This window comes from Salvelinus alpinus, chromosome 5, assembly GCF_045679555.1.
Source record: "Salvelinus alpinus chromosome 5, SLU_Salpinus.1, whole genome shotgun sequence".
Classification (NCBI taxonomy): Eukaryota; Metazoa; Chordata; class Actinopteri; order Salmoniformes; family Salmonidae; genus Salvelinus; species Salvelinus alpinus.
The window spans coordinates 15529426-15546642 of record NC_092090.1 but is presented as its reverse complement, the minus strand read 5'-3'; the positions used below and the strand labels follow the sequence as shown (position 1 = coordinate 15546642).

Genomic DNA, 17217 nt, shown 5'->3' with positions numbered 1-17217 from the left:
CATGACTGCATGGGAAATTGCCTGCAACCATTTATTCCCCCACTGCTATAACAGAAAGAGGAACTATTTCCCTTGCCTTGTTTCAAACAGGAAGTATTTCCCTTGCCTTGTTTCAAACAGGAAGTATTTCCCTTGCCTTGTTTCAAACAGGAAGTATTTCCCTTGCCTTGTTTCAAACAGGAAGTATTTCCCTTGCCTAGTTCGCAAGCTTGGCAGTGTGGAGTTCCATTCATAGTGCTACTGGTAGTTAAACAACAGAACAAAGTGATTCTACTGCTGGGCAGCCTTGGTTATAGGGCCGGGACAATACCAGTATCTCAATACTCCTTAGTATCATGGCAAGGAAACAAAACGCAAAGTGGATTTACTCTCTTTAGGGAAACAGCCCTAATGCTGAAAACAAACATAATTATGTTGTCTTCCAGAGAGTCACATGTATTTATTTTCCAAGCTATAGCTCACATTTAACATATAGCAGGTTTTTAAAGGGACCAAAGCGTTGCTTCGTGTTTTTGCCATGGAAGACATATTGCAACACTAATATTCTTACAGCTCTTTTTCATTATCAACTAAATATTTACTGTGAATATCCAATGAATTGAGTCTGGCCTTGTTATAAGAAACACAAATACTACCAATACTACCATGACCTGCTCCAACAAAGTCCCATCTGTGTGGTGGAAAATACTGGATATTCCCTCCCCCATGCCCAGCCTCCCACTCTGACAGAAAGTCATTCCAAAACAACGGCATCGATTACAATAATAAGCCACATTCTTGTCAAGGTCACCCACTCAAGCTCAGAGAAAGAGAGAGAGGCTGAGTCTGGGAGCAGAAATCCAGATAAGCTGTACTGAGCCTGGAAGGATTCGGTCTCCCCGCCCTCTCTGTAGTCATAAACCTTCTCACACCAAAGGGAAAAACCTGACAACAAACCAGGAAGCCGCCATCCACTGCTGAGCAGGATGAAATCCCACCCAAACACACCCCTATCATTCCAGGACTACAAAAAAGGTGATTGGGAAAGCCAATGTGTAGACAAGAAGCTGAAAAACATGCAAGCTTTATGGGTAATTTGCTAACGCTCGGCCTACATTTGTTTACTCATTTGTGCATTATGCAACTATTTCATCTGCAAATAATATGACATGATAAATCTCTAGTAGGAAATGAGTACAATTCCATAACAGAGAACTGATACAGTTGTTTGTATAGGCTACTTGCTATTTGCTAAGCATAGTCCGCTGTATTCCAGAGGTAATGTTATGAGCTCATCACAAAATCTGCATTTTAAACATTTTCACCTGCGTTTTATATATAAAGTCAATCGTTTTTTTGCTTCAATAGAGTGATCAGGGGAGTGGAACTATAGTTGTCCTGCAACACATTCGGCATAAAATAGATACATTTTCTTCAGATGACAACAAAAGTGCAACACAAGTAAATGGGATGACAATGAAAAAGCAAGGTCTTTTTTGTTAAAACGATGCATGTCCATCCTATTTCTAATGTTTATTATAGAAAGAATACAGCCAGCTACATTTCCTAATGTTATGCTTAAAGTTAATCCGGCATTTTACCAGAGAAAAGTAGACTACACCAGTCAGAGTGCTGTCTGCTGATAGAATGCTGTTCTACTGAAGCACAAAATTGGTCTGATGACAGCAGAAATTACAATAAGAAGCATTTTAGATCTGCGTTTATAAAACACATCAAAATAATTCTTAAGCGTTTTATATTTTATTATTTATGCGGAAAACACCGAATTCTGCATTAACGCGACCCCGGTATTAATTCAAATACGAGAACCAAACCTCCAAATTGGTCACTTCATAGTTTCTCTCCCCCCAATGTTATTGGAGGCTTTCACACAACACTCGCGCCTGTATGAGGTTCTTCTTTGAAGCTAAGACTAAAGGCTAAACGCCTGAAGGGTTTTGGATGGTCAAATTACAACAATAAGCGGCTGGCCTTCAAGTCACTACTGGATGGATCCTACGAGGTAGTGAACGGCTAAGAACACAATAGACATTTTACTAGCCCGCATATTAAAACAAGGAAAACAAGTTGTTATGCAGCCTGTGAGATTTCACCAGAGACCACAACCACAAAACTATTTAGAGAGATGTTCTGCATTTGCCTGTTCCCTTTGTGCAGATGCTACTCTGTGGGTGGTGCGTCATCCAACCACAGGAACTACAAAACCCTATCCTTCAGTTGAGCATCGATGCTTTCAGAAGTTTGGTTGCATTTCTAGACAACGGTTAAAAATTATTTGCTTTCGAAAAGAAATCTGATAACAAAAATGTAATCACCCATCAACCGAAATTGCAGTCCCATAACCTTACTATATTGTGATGTAAAAATACAAGTATAATTCTGGAGGCTGTTTCAGGAGCCAAGGCTATAGCTAAAATATTATCCACAGACAATTGTTTGTTGACTGAAAAAACTAAAAAAGCCAATGGGGTCTTCTACAGGGCAGACAGATGGGCAGATGAGCTGGGAGTGAACTACGACCTTTTGTATGGGGGTTGATCCCTGTCTGCAGACAGGATAGACACACTAACACAGTCCCCTGTTCTCTCACACAGACTGCATCCTGTTTCTCTGACAAACATTTTCTGTTGGGCGTCTCACAACGGTTCTATTGAGCCATGTCTAGGCCTCAAGCTTGATGGATGGTGATGTGCACTATACTGCAAAGAGCAGTTCCTGGGCTATGGCATTACAGGATATAGTAGAAACACACACTGCACCAAAGGCCATAGAACAGGGGTGTCAAACTCATTCCACAGTTAAGACCTGGACAACCAGATGACGGGAGTTCCTTACTAATTAGTGACCTTAAATCATCAATCAAGTACAAGGGTGGAGTGAAAACCGGCATACACTCGGCACTCCGTGGAATGTGTTTGACACATGTGCCATAGAGTAATGAGCAGAATCACAGTAGGTGGTAGTCTGCTGCAAGCATCATTTCATACTGATTAAAACAGGCCTTCTACTAGTACTGTTCTACATGGAGGAGGTAGAAACATGGAGGAGGAAGGGAAGGGGCAGGTGGGTGTGAATTCATGTGACAATAAAGCCACTCCAAATCTGACAAACCATGTTGCTCCTAAATCTAGCCTAGTGTAATCTGCCTGTCAAGGTTCTTCAGCGAGATAGAGGGGACTACGGTGTAACAATAAACGATAAGGGCACAGCTGTGATCCCACATGGAGGCCCCTGAAACCCCCAAGACAGTTTATCAGAAGACGTGCAGCAAGATGTGTGGGTGGACCACAGCGAGCGGCCACTGGTAGGACGTGCAGAGAGACGTGTGGGTCGACTACAGCGAGCGGCCACAGGTAGGACGTGCAGAGAGACGTGTGGGTCGACTACAGCGAGCGGCCACAGGTAGGACGTGCAGAGAGACGTGTGGGTCGACAACAGCGAGCGGCCACTGGTAGGACGTGCAGAGACGTGTGGGTCGACCACAGCGAGCGGCCACTGGTAGGACGTGCAGAGAGACGTGTGGGTGGACCACAGCGAGCAGCCACAGGTAGGACGTGCAGAGAGACATGTGGGTCGACCACAGCGAGCAGCCACTGGTAGGACGTGCAGAGAGACGTGCGGGTCGACCACAGCGAGCGGCCACAGGTAAGGGATCACACTAAACAAATGACACCTACATGCCATTCAAATCATTAAGGAACAGTGGAGTCAGTGGGAGGTGTCAAGGAAGAGAAAAATGAAGTAAATTACCTCTGAAAATACAGCTCTAACCCCCCCCCCCCCGACAGTCCCAGAAGTCTGCACCGCCATCATAGTTTGATGACCTCGTTAGTTCCAGTCCCTAATCTGCTAATGCTCGGATAAAAAGAAAACGGGGAGGACAGCTGCCTGCTAGTATTCCCCCTCTACAGCTGCTGTCCACGGGCACAGCTGATACTGTCACGGCCATTGAGGTTACAGCAGGGAGCATGGTCAAACTGCATGAACCAATCTCTCAGTGAGTGAAGGGGTTGGCACCAAGTCCTTACTGGCACAAACCTGCAAAGGGAGGAGCGAGCATTCTGCCTTGAGACCTATATCAACACTTCAACTAAAGACCAGAGTGGGTAGTGCTTCCAGTGTGCATAACAATCAACCCAATCTCTGATGTCAACAACTCCGGTTCTACTGTATTCAATCAGTATGGAGGAGGAGGAAAACAAGCAGAGGCTATTCTCAGAGGTCAAAACCAAGAGCAGCTGATCTAGCAGAGCATGAGGATCTGTATCATCAGGTCATCTAGCAGAGCATGAGGATCTGTATCATCAGGTCATCTAGCAGAGCATGAGGATCTGTATCATCAGGTCATCTAGCAGAGCATGAGGATCTGTATCATCAGGTCATCTAGCAGAGCATGAGGATCTGTATCATCAGGTCATCTAGCAGAGCATGAGGATCTGTATCATCAGGTCATCTAGCAGAGCATGAGGATCTGTATCATCAGGTCATCTAGCAGAGCATGAGGATCTGTATTATCAGGTCATCTAGCAGAGCATGAGGATCTGTATCATCAGTTCATCTAGTAGAGCATGAGGATCTGTATCATCAGGTCATCTAGCAGAGCATGAGGATCTGTATCATCAGGTCATCTAGCAGAGCATGAGGATCTGTATCATCAGTTCATCTAGCAGAGCATGAGGATCTGTATTATCAGGTCATCTAGCAGAGCATGAGGATCTGTATCATCAGGTCATCTAGCAGAGCATGAGGATCTGTATCATCAGTTCATCTAGCAGAGCATGAGGATCTGTATCATCAGTTCATCTAGCAGAGCATGAGGATCTGTATCTTCAGTTCATCTAGCAGAGCATGAGGATCTGTATCATCAGGTCATCTAGCAGAGTATGAGGATCTGTATTATCAGGTCATCTAGCAGAGCATGAGGATCTGTATCATCAGTTCATCTAGCAGAGCATGAGGATCTGTATCATCAGTTCATCTAGCAGAGCATGAGGATCTGTATTATCAGGTCATCTAGCAGAGCATGAGGATCTGTATTATCAGGTCATCTAGCAGAGCATGAGGATCTGTATTATCAGGTCATCTAGCAGAGCATGAGGATCTGTATCATCAGGTCATCTAGCAGAGCATGAGGATCTGTATCATCAGGTCATCTAGCAGAGCATGAGGATCTGTATCATCAGGTCATCTAGCAGAGCATGAGGATCTGTATTATCAGGTCATCTAGCAGAGCATGAGGATCTGTATCATCAGTTCATCTAGCAGAGCATGAGGATCTGTATCATCAGGTCATCTAGCAGAGCATGAGGATCTGTATCATCAGGTCATCTAGCAGAGCATGAGGATCTGTATTAGCAGAGCATGAGGATCTGTATCATCAGTTCATCTAGCAGAGCATGAGGATCTGTATCATCAGGTCATCTAGCAGAGCATGAGGATCTGTATCATCAGGTCATCTAGCAGAGCATGAGGATCTGTATTATCAGGTCATCTAGCAGAGCATGAGGATCTGTATCATCAGGTCATCTAGCAGAGCATGAGGATCTGTATTATCAGGTCATCTAGCAGAGCATGAGGATCTGTATCATCAGGTCATCTAGCAGAGCATGAGGATCTGTATTATCAGTTCATCTAGCAGAGCATGAGGATCTGTATCATCAGGTCATCTAGCAGAGCATGAGGATCTGTATCATCAGGTCATCTAGCAGAGCATGAGGATCTGTATCATCAGTTCATCTAGCAGAGCATGAGGATCTGTATCATCAGTTCATCTAGCAGAGCATGAGGATCTGTATTATCAGGTCATCTAGCAGAGCATGAGGATCTGTATTAGCAGAGCATGAGGATCTGTATCTTCAGTTCATCTAGCAGAGTATGAGGATCTGTATTATCAGGTCATCTAGCAGAGCATGAGGATCTGTATCATCAGGTCATCTAGTAGAGCATGATGATCTGTATCATCAGGTCATCTAGCAGAGCATGAGGATCTGTATCATCAGGTCATCTAGCAGAGCATGAGGATCTGTATTATCAGGTCATCTAGCAGAGCATGAGGATCTGTATTATCAGGTCATCTAGCAGAGCATGAGGATCTGTATCATCAGGTCATCTAGCAGAGCATGAGGATCTGTATTATCAGTTCATCTAGCAGAGCATGAGGATCTGTATCATCAGGTCATCTAGCAGAGCATGAGGATCTGTATTATCAGTTCATCTAGCAGAGCATGAGGATCTGTATCATCAGTTCATCTAGCAGAGCATGAGGATCTGTATCATCAGGTCATCTAGCAGAGCATGAGGATCTGTATTATCAGGTCATCTAGCAGAGCATGAGGAGCTGTATTAGCAGAGCATGAGGATCTGTATCATCAGTTCATCTAGCAGAGCATGAGGATCTGTATTAGTAGAGCATGAGGATCTGTATTATCAGGTCATCTAGCAGAGCATGAGGATCTGTATCATCAGGTCATCTAGCAGAGCATGAGGATCTGTATTATCAGGTCATCTAGCAGAGCATGAGGATCTGTATTATCAGGTCATCTAGTAGAGCATGAGGATCTGTATTAGCAGAGCATGAGGATCTGTATTATCAGGTCATCTAGTAGAGCATGAGGATCTGTATCATCAGGTCATCTAGTAGAGCATGAGGATCTGTATCATCAGGTCATCTAGCAGAGCATGAGGATCTGTATCAGTTCATCTAGCAGAGCATGAGGATCTGTATCATCAGTTCATCTAGTAGAGCATGAGGATCTGTATCATCAGGTCATCTAGCAGAGCATGAGGATCTGTATCATCAGTTCATCCTATAGGGGGTTTAACACATTCTACGACTTCTCCGCTATTAGCATTGGCTATGTTGTTAACGTTAGTAAAATGCCACAACGATTACATTTGACCCGAGTGACTAGACTTCACAGCAGGCCGTCTCATTCTCTTAAAAGACATAAAGCTAATTGATATGATTAAATAGAATTTGGTTCTCCAGATGGGAGAACATAATGGTGTGTGTGAGCTCAGCATAATCCAAGGACTGAGCAAGTCCCCAGCCTCTCCAATGAACTCCTTCCCTTCTACCTTCACCTTTATTGATCCAGGGGCCTTTCATCATCTCCCGGGCTCTGCAGAAAACACAGCATAGAAGCCATTTTGGGAGCCTTATGACATTAACATTTGAGTCATTTAGCAGATGCTCCAGAGTGTTATTTTCTCATACATAGGCTTTGTAAATAGAGCGTACCGTTCCTAAATAATGCGGATAAGTAAATGCTTTGTTTATTTAGAAAATAACGCAGTCTAGCCCAGCGGCAACACATTCTGGATGTCAGATCAAAGTTACCACACAGACCAAAGTCAATCAATAATTCAGGAATTTGATCCTTCACATCGAGTTATCAGAGAACACATTCATGCATTCTCTACAATGTTGAAACTACCCCAGGTTTAATTTCTAAATCCCTTCAAATCGAGAAACACCACAGGGAATACTGAGAAACCAAAAATATGTAATTATCACAAATATCCCTGTAGTTTAATTAAAAATGGGCTGCGTCTGTGTGGCAAAGATGAAAGAATTTGGAATGAGTTGGTAGAATCCATTCCTATCAGGTCCTGGATCAGGATCCAGATCTTATGGTCGGGTTGGGGGTGGAAGAAAAATGCATCAAGGGGAGATGGAGCAAAGAGATAAGAGTGTTTTGACAAGGAGTCTTTTCATGTCCATAACAGACAGTGTAAAGACAGCTTATTCAAGGACACTCCACCGCAGTCTCCACTGAGCACATCAGCATTCATCAGAGAGCTCATCAGAGAGCTCTTCGCTCGGCTGGGTGACTGTACTGGTACTATCGTCTGTAGAAAATAGCAGTGAGGAGGGAAAAAAAATCTAACCTTGTCCTTCCTGAGAACATCAAATCCACTGGCACACAACCAAGGTTAGAGGAGAGTAAGCAGGAGATATGTTTGATTTGTTTACCTTTATTTAACTAGGCAAGTCAGTTAAGAACAAATTCTTATTTTCAATGACGGCCTACACCGGCCAAACCCGAACGACGCTGGGACAATTATGCGCTGCCCTATGGGACTCCCAATCACGGACGGTTGTGCTACAGCCTGTATTCGAACCAGATGCAGTGCCTTAGACCGCTGTGCCACTCGACGAGCTACATTTTCACTGATGGCATTTAGTGCTTTTCAAGTGGTAACTCATTTATAAATATGAAATGTAATTCACACAGAGATCAAGAATCTAGATCACAGGAGGTTGGTGACACCTTCATTTGGGAGGACGGGCTTGTTGTAATGGCTCGAGCGGAATAAGTAGAATGGTATCAACTACATCAAACAGGGTTTCCATGTGTTTGATGCCATTCCATTCGCTCTGTTCTGGCCATTTATTATGAGCCGTCCTCCCCTCAGCAGCCTCCTGTGATCTAGATACGATATGCTGAGGATGTCTTCTGAAAAGCAGACCCGCGAAAGGGTTTCTTCTCACCTCAACTGTAAAGAAATACCATTAGACTTCCTGAACAATTTTTCACTGGCTGCTTTACAGAACCTGCTAATGTATCATGAAGTTTAGTATGAGAGCACTTATGAATAAAGAGATATTTAAATAATAATGGCTTCCTTTAATAGTTTCCTCAAACTGTTTGCCTTTCGCAGAAAGACAAACATCAAATTGTACGCTGACAGAAACGAGACCACGATTCAGCCGGGCTCTGTAAACATGCTATGGCTCGTGTACGGCAATAAATATCTTGAAACTTAGCGTGCACTCCAAACTGTGTGTTTGACTAGGTTGTTTATACATCCTTCCTGCCGGTCCCTCGTAACTATGAGTATTATGAGGTATCTATAGGCTACTTCTCTTCACATGCCTTGTTCTAATGCATTCAGCCAATTTGGCCATGATGGCAGTGTGTGTGCCAACTGAATAGATGTAAATGTCATGTAAACACCAACTGACTGGTGGACTGTGCCAAAGCCAATGGCTCCATGTCGCAGGGTTTAGAACAACTTGGCAGCAACCAGTGCTGAACGGAAATAGATTTCAACAGGACTGGGACGTTAATGCTCCAATAACAATCTAATCTGGGAGCATTTGATTTGGGTGAGGATTTAGTGATTTTGTGGTGATGAGGCCTTTGTCCAAAGACCAGGATAGTATGCTCCTCCCTCCCCTCCCTCGGTCACACACAAGGTCTCTCCATGTTCTTCAACAACAGCTCTACTGTGCTACTCTGAAGACAAGCCTTGTAGCCATGACTACTGTGCAGCTCAGAGCTCAATCAAGCCTGTTCTCTGTCAAAAGAGCTCCCAAGATGATCTCCAATCAAATTAATTCCTTTAAAACAATTAGCAGAGGCTTTAAAAAAGGGAGACCCTTCGTAGTAAGATCATTGTACCATCCGATAAAAAAACTAAAAACTTTTCTTGGGGGGGTTCGTTGCACAGATCACACATTTACAAAACAGGCAACTGGAAACAGAACATAACGATTCAATTGTATAACAGTGTAACCTCTTCCATTTCATACTAGCAGGCCAGTGGGTTAATGTTTTTACAGTTGGAACAGAGTGGGGGATGGGGGGGGGGGAGCTCAGGTTTCCAATATGAGCAGCAACAGTTAGTCTCTCAGAATAAAAATCCCATACTGTGCACTGTGCTTCCCACCAATAATCATGAGTGTTAGACATTGCTCCCCAAGGACGGCCATGTAGCCTCTTTCATTTCTATCAGCAGCATAATCCCCTTTTCAAACCCTTTTTAGAGTGAATTAGAAAGGCGCCGTATTCAAAGAGATGAGTGGAGAGAGAAGAGGCTGGTAATAATCCCAAGGCCCTTGTGGTCTACGTGGATTAGAATGGCAAAGAAAATCCTTTCATCTCAGATCCGCACTTCCCAGCTCTCTCACTCACACACGTTTTATTGACACATACACCAGATGGGGAAATGTGTTTTTTGTGTGAAATTATCTTCTGTAAAGAAAACGAGTCATCTTTGCCTTGTTTAAATAGATGACAGATGATTAAATTCTGTTTATAACGATAGTTAATCTACTAGATTGAAGACAAGCTGATATGAAAGACTTGCTCTATGGACTAACCTCAGTGTGGAGGCGTTTTGACAGGACTGACTCATGGTCATAACAGCACATTATATGGGCGTTATCTGCAACTGAGAAACCAGAGGAAGGAGCAGGTGGGACAAACCAAAGTCTCCCTGACAAAGTCTAGGCCTTGACTATATCGCAACAATGGACCTACAATTCTTTAAGGTTACTACTGAAAAACATAAAAAGTAACCACAATTCCCACAAATTGATATTCCTACATCATGACAAATTATCTACAGTTAAAGCATTGACTGTTAAATGTTCTGCATAGTATAATGAAAGGCCCACGACCATCACTTGTTTGTCTGCGGTTGTTTGCCAATCTCATTTTAGAGAGACATGTTTCATCTGAGTGTGATTTCTTCTTGTAATGAGAATGAAGACATTCTTCAAACAATTACATTAGTGCTGCTTGCAGTAAACATGCTGCTTGCAGAGTGAGTGACTTCTCTAAAGGTTGTCCGCATGCTTCCCAGCAGAATCATTTCAGAAGAGATTACATTGATTACATTAACATGATTACATTTTGGGATGTTTTAGTTAGTTTTGGACTTCTGCGAGTTGTTCAGGAGGCAAGCCGGAGACTACGCCCCTTCGTCCGTGATTGGTCAACAGTAGGGATTCTTGTCATTCAACCAGAGACGACTCGTTTTCATGCACAGTTTTCTTCATTGAGAAATACTGCATCAAATATCTTAGATGTAAAATTGTGTGACTAAGATCTCCTCTGCAAAAACTTTTAAATTAATGATAGATTTCTTACATTAATTCTGACTGTTTTAAAGAAGTGTATACTGGCTATGGCGTCTCAAAATGGACAAACAGTACAATGCCGCTTTTTTCTCGTTTTTCAAGCAAAGGTCTTTTAAGGAAGTACGCGAGCACACTTTCGGTTCGCCGACTTTGGCTAGGCGCCAGCCGAACTGAAGCACGCAGACGCCTTTAGTGGAGGGAAAAAAACAGCATGTCATTCCCATCAAATGTCTGTTGCCAGTCTTTAAGAATGCTTTTAAATCACATTAAAGGATTCCTGCTAGGTGACACTAACCTCATTAGAGCAAACCAAGTTGAAACCACAAAGTCACTGCACAAAACTGTTAGATGTGTCAGGGTAGGCCTACCTGTTGCACGAGGGTTAGCCAATTTGCTATGTAACGCTATTGGGGTGAGTCGATTATGGTAAACCCTATTGTTGTACATAATGTTGCAGGTACCGTCTCTTATGACCAAAAATAACTTTGAGACATCAGGACTGTGATTACTCACAATGGACTAGCAGAATCCTTTTTCTTCTTTCACGACTCTGACGAGCCCGAGGCGAAGGATATACGACTCTGTTACGTTTCTGTGTTGTAGTTTGTGTATTTAAGTGTGTGTTTCAGGAGATAGCTTCCTGAATTCTCCCCAAGCAGCTGATTGGTCAACTCCAAGGCTAATTGGAGCTGACCCCGCCCCCTCGTCAAGACGCAGCTGTCTCCAATTACCCATTTCTTCTGACGCTATATAAAAGCCAGTTTTCTGTTCAGAAGGGAGAATGCAGAGAGAGATTGATTGTATATCCTGAGATTCTTGCTGAGAGAGGGATCATTGCAGAGGGTTATATCATATGCTGGTTGTGTTCTCAGAGAGATCATTGATGGGAGCAGATTTGGTATGTTCGGTGTTAGTTTGTTGCTCAGATAGTTTATTTGATGTCCTGTGTTTCTCAGTTTATTTGTGAAATTGTTTAATATTCTGTTTCATTTGTTCCCAGGGGGGAAGGGGAAGGCACCTAGGGAGTGCTTAGGCAAGAGGCCCGCGGGCATACATATACCTGTAGTATATTCACTGTCTAGGCACACTAGGTAAGATCTGGGCGGACCACCCCCTGTATTTTGGTTAGCGGTAGGTAGGAGAGGGGGCTTCCTTGCTGTCCCCAGTCCACCTGGCCTTGCTGCTGTTCCAGTTTCAACTGCTCTGCCTGCGGTTATGGAACCCCTACCTGTCCCAGACCTGCTGTTTTCAACTCTTAATGATCGGCTATGAAAAGCCAACTGACATTTATTCCTGATTTATTATTTGACCATGCTTGTCATTTATGAACATTTTGAACATCTTGGCCATGTTCTGTTATCTCCACCCGGCACAGCCAGAAGAGGACTGGCCACCCCTCATAGCCTGGTTCCTCTCTAGGTTTCTTCCTAGGTTTTGGCCTTTCTAGGGAGTTTTTCCTAGCCACTGTGCTTCTACACCTGCATTGCTTGCTGTTTGGGGTTTTAGGCTGGGTTTCTGTACAGCACTTCGAAATATTAGCTGATGTACGAAGGGCTATATAAAATAAACTTGATTGATTTGATATTTACTTTCTTTGCTTCCGTCCAGCCCCGTTTCCCCATATTACCGTGTGAAGGAATAAATTCCTAGTAAATGGTAAATTCTGCCTTTTGTCATCCTTACTCACACCTACAGTCCCATACCTCTTTCACTTGACGGGGAGTTGAGTTCCCTCTTCTTAGAGGCGTGCGTAACAGGTTCCCTCTGGAAAAGGCTCCGACCCCAATGATCTGCGTGAAGAGGCCGGAGGACGGGCTGCCTTCTGAGGAGTAGGAGGCGATCGAATAAACCTCCACTCCCCTCAAATCTGCTCGCAAACATGCAATCTTTGGGCAATAAAATGGACGCGTTATTGGGAAGATTAAACTACCAACGGGACATTAAAAACTAACATCTTATGCTTCACGGAATCGTGGCTGAACGATAACATCAACATACAGTTGGCTGATTATACGATGTAGCGGCAGAATAGAACAGCGGCGGTCTATGTATTTTTGTAAATAACAGCTGGTGCATGATATCTATGGAAGTCTCGAGCCATTGCTCACGAAAAGCTGCAGACCACATTACCTACAGAGAGAGTTTGTCTATATTCTTTGTAGCTGTTTTACATACCACCACAGTCAGAGACTGGCACCAAGATAGCATTGAATGAGCTGTATTCCACCATGATCAAACAAAACGCTCACCCAGAGGCAGCGCTCCTAGTAGCCGGGGATTTTAATGCAGGTGAAACAAATCAGTTTTACCTCATTTCTATCAACATGTTAAATGTGCAACCAGAGCGAAAACAATTCTACACCACCTACAAGCAAATTAAAGCAGGAAGCACCAGTGACTAGATCAATAAAAAAGTGGTCAGATGCTAAGCTACAGGACTGTTTTGCTAGCACAGACTGGAATATAATCCAGGATTCCTCCAATGGCATTGAGGAGTACACCACATCTGTCATTGGCATCATCAATAAGTGCATCGATGATGTCGTCCCCACAGTGACCGCACGTACATACTAGAGGTCGGCCGATTATGATCTTTCAACGCTAATACCGATTATTGGAGGACAAAAAAGGCCGATACCGATTAAAAAAAACAAATATATATATATATACTGCTCAAAAAAATAAAGGGAACACTAAAATAACACATCCTAGATCTGAATGAATGAAATATTCTTATTCAATACTTTTTTCTTTACATAGTTGAATGTGCTGACAACAAAATCACACAAAAATTATCAATGGAATAATTTGGCAAATTTGCCAATCTTGGTGTTCTCTGGCAAATGCCAAACTTCCTGCACGGTGTTGGGCTGTAAGCACAACCCCCACCTGTGGTCCCTCATGGAGTCTGTTTCTGACCGTTTGAGCAGACACATGCACATTTATGGCCTGCTGGAGGTCATTTTGCAGGGCTCTGGCAGTGCTCCTCCTTGCACAAAGGCGGAGGTAGCGGTCCTGCTGCTGGGTTGTTGCCCTCCTACGGCCTCCTCCACGTCTCCTGATGTACTGGCCTGTCTCCTGGTAGCGCCTCCATGCTCTGGACACTACGCTGACAGACAGAGCAAACCTTCTTGCCACAGCTCGCATTGATGTGCCATCCTGGATGAGCTGCACTACCTGAGCCACTTGTGTGGGTTGTAGACTCCGTCTCATGCTACCACTAGAGTGAAAGCACCGGCAGCATTCAAAAGTGACCAAAACATCAGCCAGGAAGCATAGGAACTGAGAAGTGGTCTGTGGTCACCACCTGCAGAACCACTCCTTTATTGGGGGTGTCTTGCTAATTGCCTATAATTTCCACCTGTTGTCTATTCCATTTGCACAATTTATTGTCAATCAGTGTTGCTTCCTAAGTGGACAGTTTGATTTCACAGAAGTGTGATTGACTTGGAGTTACATTGTGTTGTTTAAGTGTTCCCTTTATTTTTTTGAGCAGTGTATATCATACACACACACATTTTTGTAATAATGACAATTGCAACAATACTGAATGAACAATGAACACTTTTATTTTAATATAATACATAAATAAAATCTTTTTAGTCTCAAATAACATGAGAACATATATGTTAAAACGAACCACCAGCTTTCATGGGTCTTCAATATTCCCAGTTAAGTTTTAGGTTGTAGTGCAGAAAGCAGAGCTTGTCTGCATGGTCCCCTGTCAGTATGCTCCTCCGCGAAACACAGACCTTATTTGAAGTAGATCAAGACAATCTCTATGGAAGACATGAACGGTAAAACAACTAAGGAACCCCTTTCAAGTTCAGTCGCAAGTTATTACAGGAATTATAACGCGTCGACTATTTCTCTCTAAACCATATACCTTTGACTAATCCGGAAACTATCACCACGAAAACAAAACATTTATTCCGTTCCGTATTTTATCTAACGGGTGGCATCCATGATAAATATTCCTGTTACATTGCACAACCTTCAATGTTATGTCATAATTACGTAAAATTCTGGCAAATTAGTTAGCAAAGAGCCAGGCGGCCCAAACTGTTGCATATACCCTGACTCTGCGTGCAATGAACGCAAGAGAAATGACACAATTTCACCTGGTTAATATTGCCTGCTAACCTGGATTTCTTTTAGCTAAATATGCAGGTTTAAAAATATATACTTGTGTATTGATTTTAAGAAAGGCATTGATGTTTATGGTTAAGTACACATTGGAGCAACGACAGTCATTGATTGATTGTTTTTTATAATATAAGTTTAATGCTAGCTAGCAACTTACCTTAGCTTACTGCATTCGCGTAACAGGCAGGCTCCTCGTGGAGTGCAATGTAATCAGGTGTTAGAGCATTGGACTAGTTAACTGTAAGGTTGCAAGATTGAATCCCCCGAACCGACAAGGTTAAAAATCTGTCGTTCTGCTCCTGAACGAGGCAGAACGTTCCTAGGCCGTCATTGAAGATAACAATGTGTTCTTAACTGACTTGCCTAGTTAAATAAAAAGGTGTAAAAAAACAACAAAAACAAACAAAAAATATCGGCAAATCGGTGCGCCCAAAAAGACCGATATCCGATTGTTATGAAAACTTGAAATCGGCCCTAATCATTCCGATTAAATCGGTCGACCTCTAGTACATACCCAATCCAAAAAACATGATCAGAGGCAGCATTCGCACTGAGCTAAAGGCTAGAGATGCCGCTTTCAAGGAGCGGGACTCTAACCCGGAAGCTTATAAGAAATCCCGCTATGCCCTCCGATGAACCATCAAACAAGCAAAGCATCAATATAGGACTAAGATCGAGTCGTACTACACCGGCTCTGACGCTCATCGGATGTGGCAGGGCCTGCAAACTATTACAGGCTAAAAAGGGAAGCGCAGCCGAGAGCTGCCCAGTGACACGAGCCTACCAGACGAGCTAAATAACGTCTATGCTCGCTTCGATGCAAATAACACTGAAACATGCATGAGAGCACCAGCTGTACTGGAAGACTGTTTGATCACGCTCTCTGTAGCCGATGTGAGTAATACCTTTAGACAGGTCAACATTCACAAGGTCGCAGAGCCAGACGGATTACCAGGACGTGTACTGCGAGCACGCGCTGACCAACTAGCAAGTGTCTTCAGACATTTTCAACCGCTCCCTGTCCGAGTCTAACACCAACATGTTTCAAGCAGACCACCATAGTGCCTGTGCCCAAGAACACTAAGGTAACCTGCCTGAATGACTACCGACCCGTAGCACTCACATCTGTAGCCATGAAGTGCTTTGAAAGGCGGGTCATGGCTCACAACACCATCATCCCAGAAACCCTAGATCCACTCCAATTTGCATACCGCCGCAACAGACCCAGAGATGATGCAGTCTGTATTGCACTCCACACTGCCCTTTCACACCTGGACAGAAGGAACACCTATGTGAGAATGCTATGCATTGACAACAGCTCAGCGTTCAACACCATTGTGCCCAATAAGCTAAGAACCCTGGGACTAAACACCTCCCTCTGCAACTGGATCCTGGACTTCCTGACGGGCCTCCCCCAGGTGGTAATGGTAGGTAACCACACATCCTCAACACAGGGGCCCCTCGGGGGTGGTGCTCAGTCCCCTCCTGTACTCCCTGTTCACTCACACGGCCAAGTCTCTGACCTCCCTATAGGCTGTCTCGTTGTTGTCGGTGATCATGCCTAGCATGACACGGCCAGGCACGACTCCAACACCATCATTACATTTGCCGATGACAACAGTGCTAGGCATGATCACAGACAACAACGAGACAGCCTATAGGGAGGTCAGAGACGTGGCCGTGTGGTGCCAGGACAACAAACTCTCCCTCAACGTGATCAAGACAAAGGAGATGATTGTGGACTACAGGAAAAAGAGGACAGAGCACGCCCCCATTCTCATCGACGGGGCTGTAGTGGAGCAGGTTGAGAGCTTCAAGTTCCTTGGTGTCCACATCACCAACAAACTAACATGGTTCAAGCACACCACGACAGTCGTGAAGAGGGCACGACAACGTCTATTCCCCTCAGGAGACTGAAAAGATTTGGCATGGGTCCTCAAAAGGTTCTACAGCTGCACCATCAAGAGCATTCTGACTGATTGCATCACTGCCTGGTATGGCAACTGCTTGGCCTCCGACCATAAGGCACTACAGAGGGTAGTGTGAACGGCCCAGTACATTACTGGGGCTAAGCTTCCTGCCATCCAGGACCTCTATACCAGGCGGTGTCAGAGGAAGGCCCTAAAAATGGTCAAAGACTCCAGCCACACTAGTCATAGACTGTTCTCCCTGCTACCACACGGAAAGCGGTACCAGAGCGC

The 17217-nt window shown here is 43.9% G+C and overlaps 1 protein-coding gene across 5 annotated transcripts in view; it reads right to left on the bottom strand.

Moving 5' to 3' along the window:
* LOC139575612 (zinc finger protein 609-like) overlaps nt 1–17217 on the bottom strand; it is a 102884-nt gene that overhangs the window by 53514 nt on the left and 32153 nt on the right. Inside the window, exon 1 of one of the 5 annotated variants that reach the window (XM_071400757.1) lies at nt 11384–11522. The exons of the other annotated variants lie outside the window; for them this stretch is intronic. The gene's annotated coding sequence lies outside the window, so the exon portion shown is untranslated. Of the gene's footprint in view, nt 1–11383; nt 11523–17217 lie in introns of those variants that run through there. 5 annotated transcript variants of the gene reach the window in all.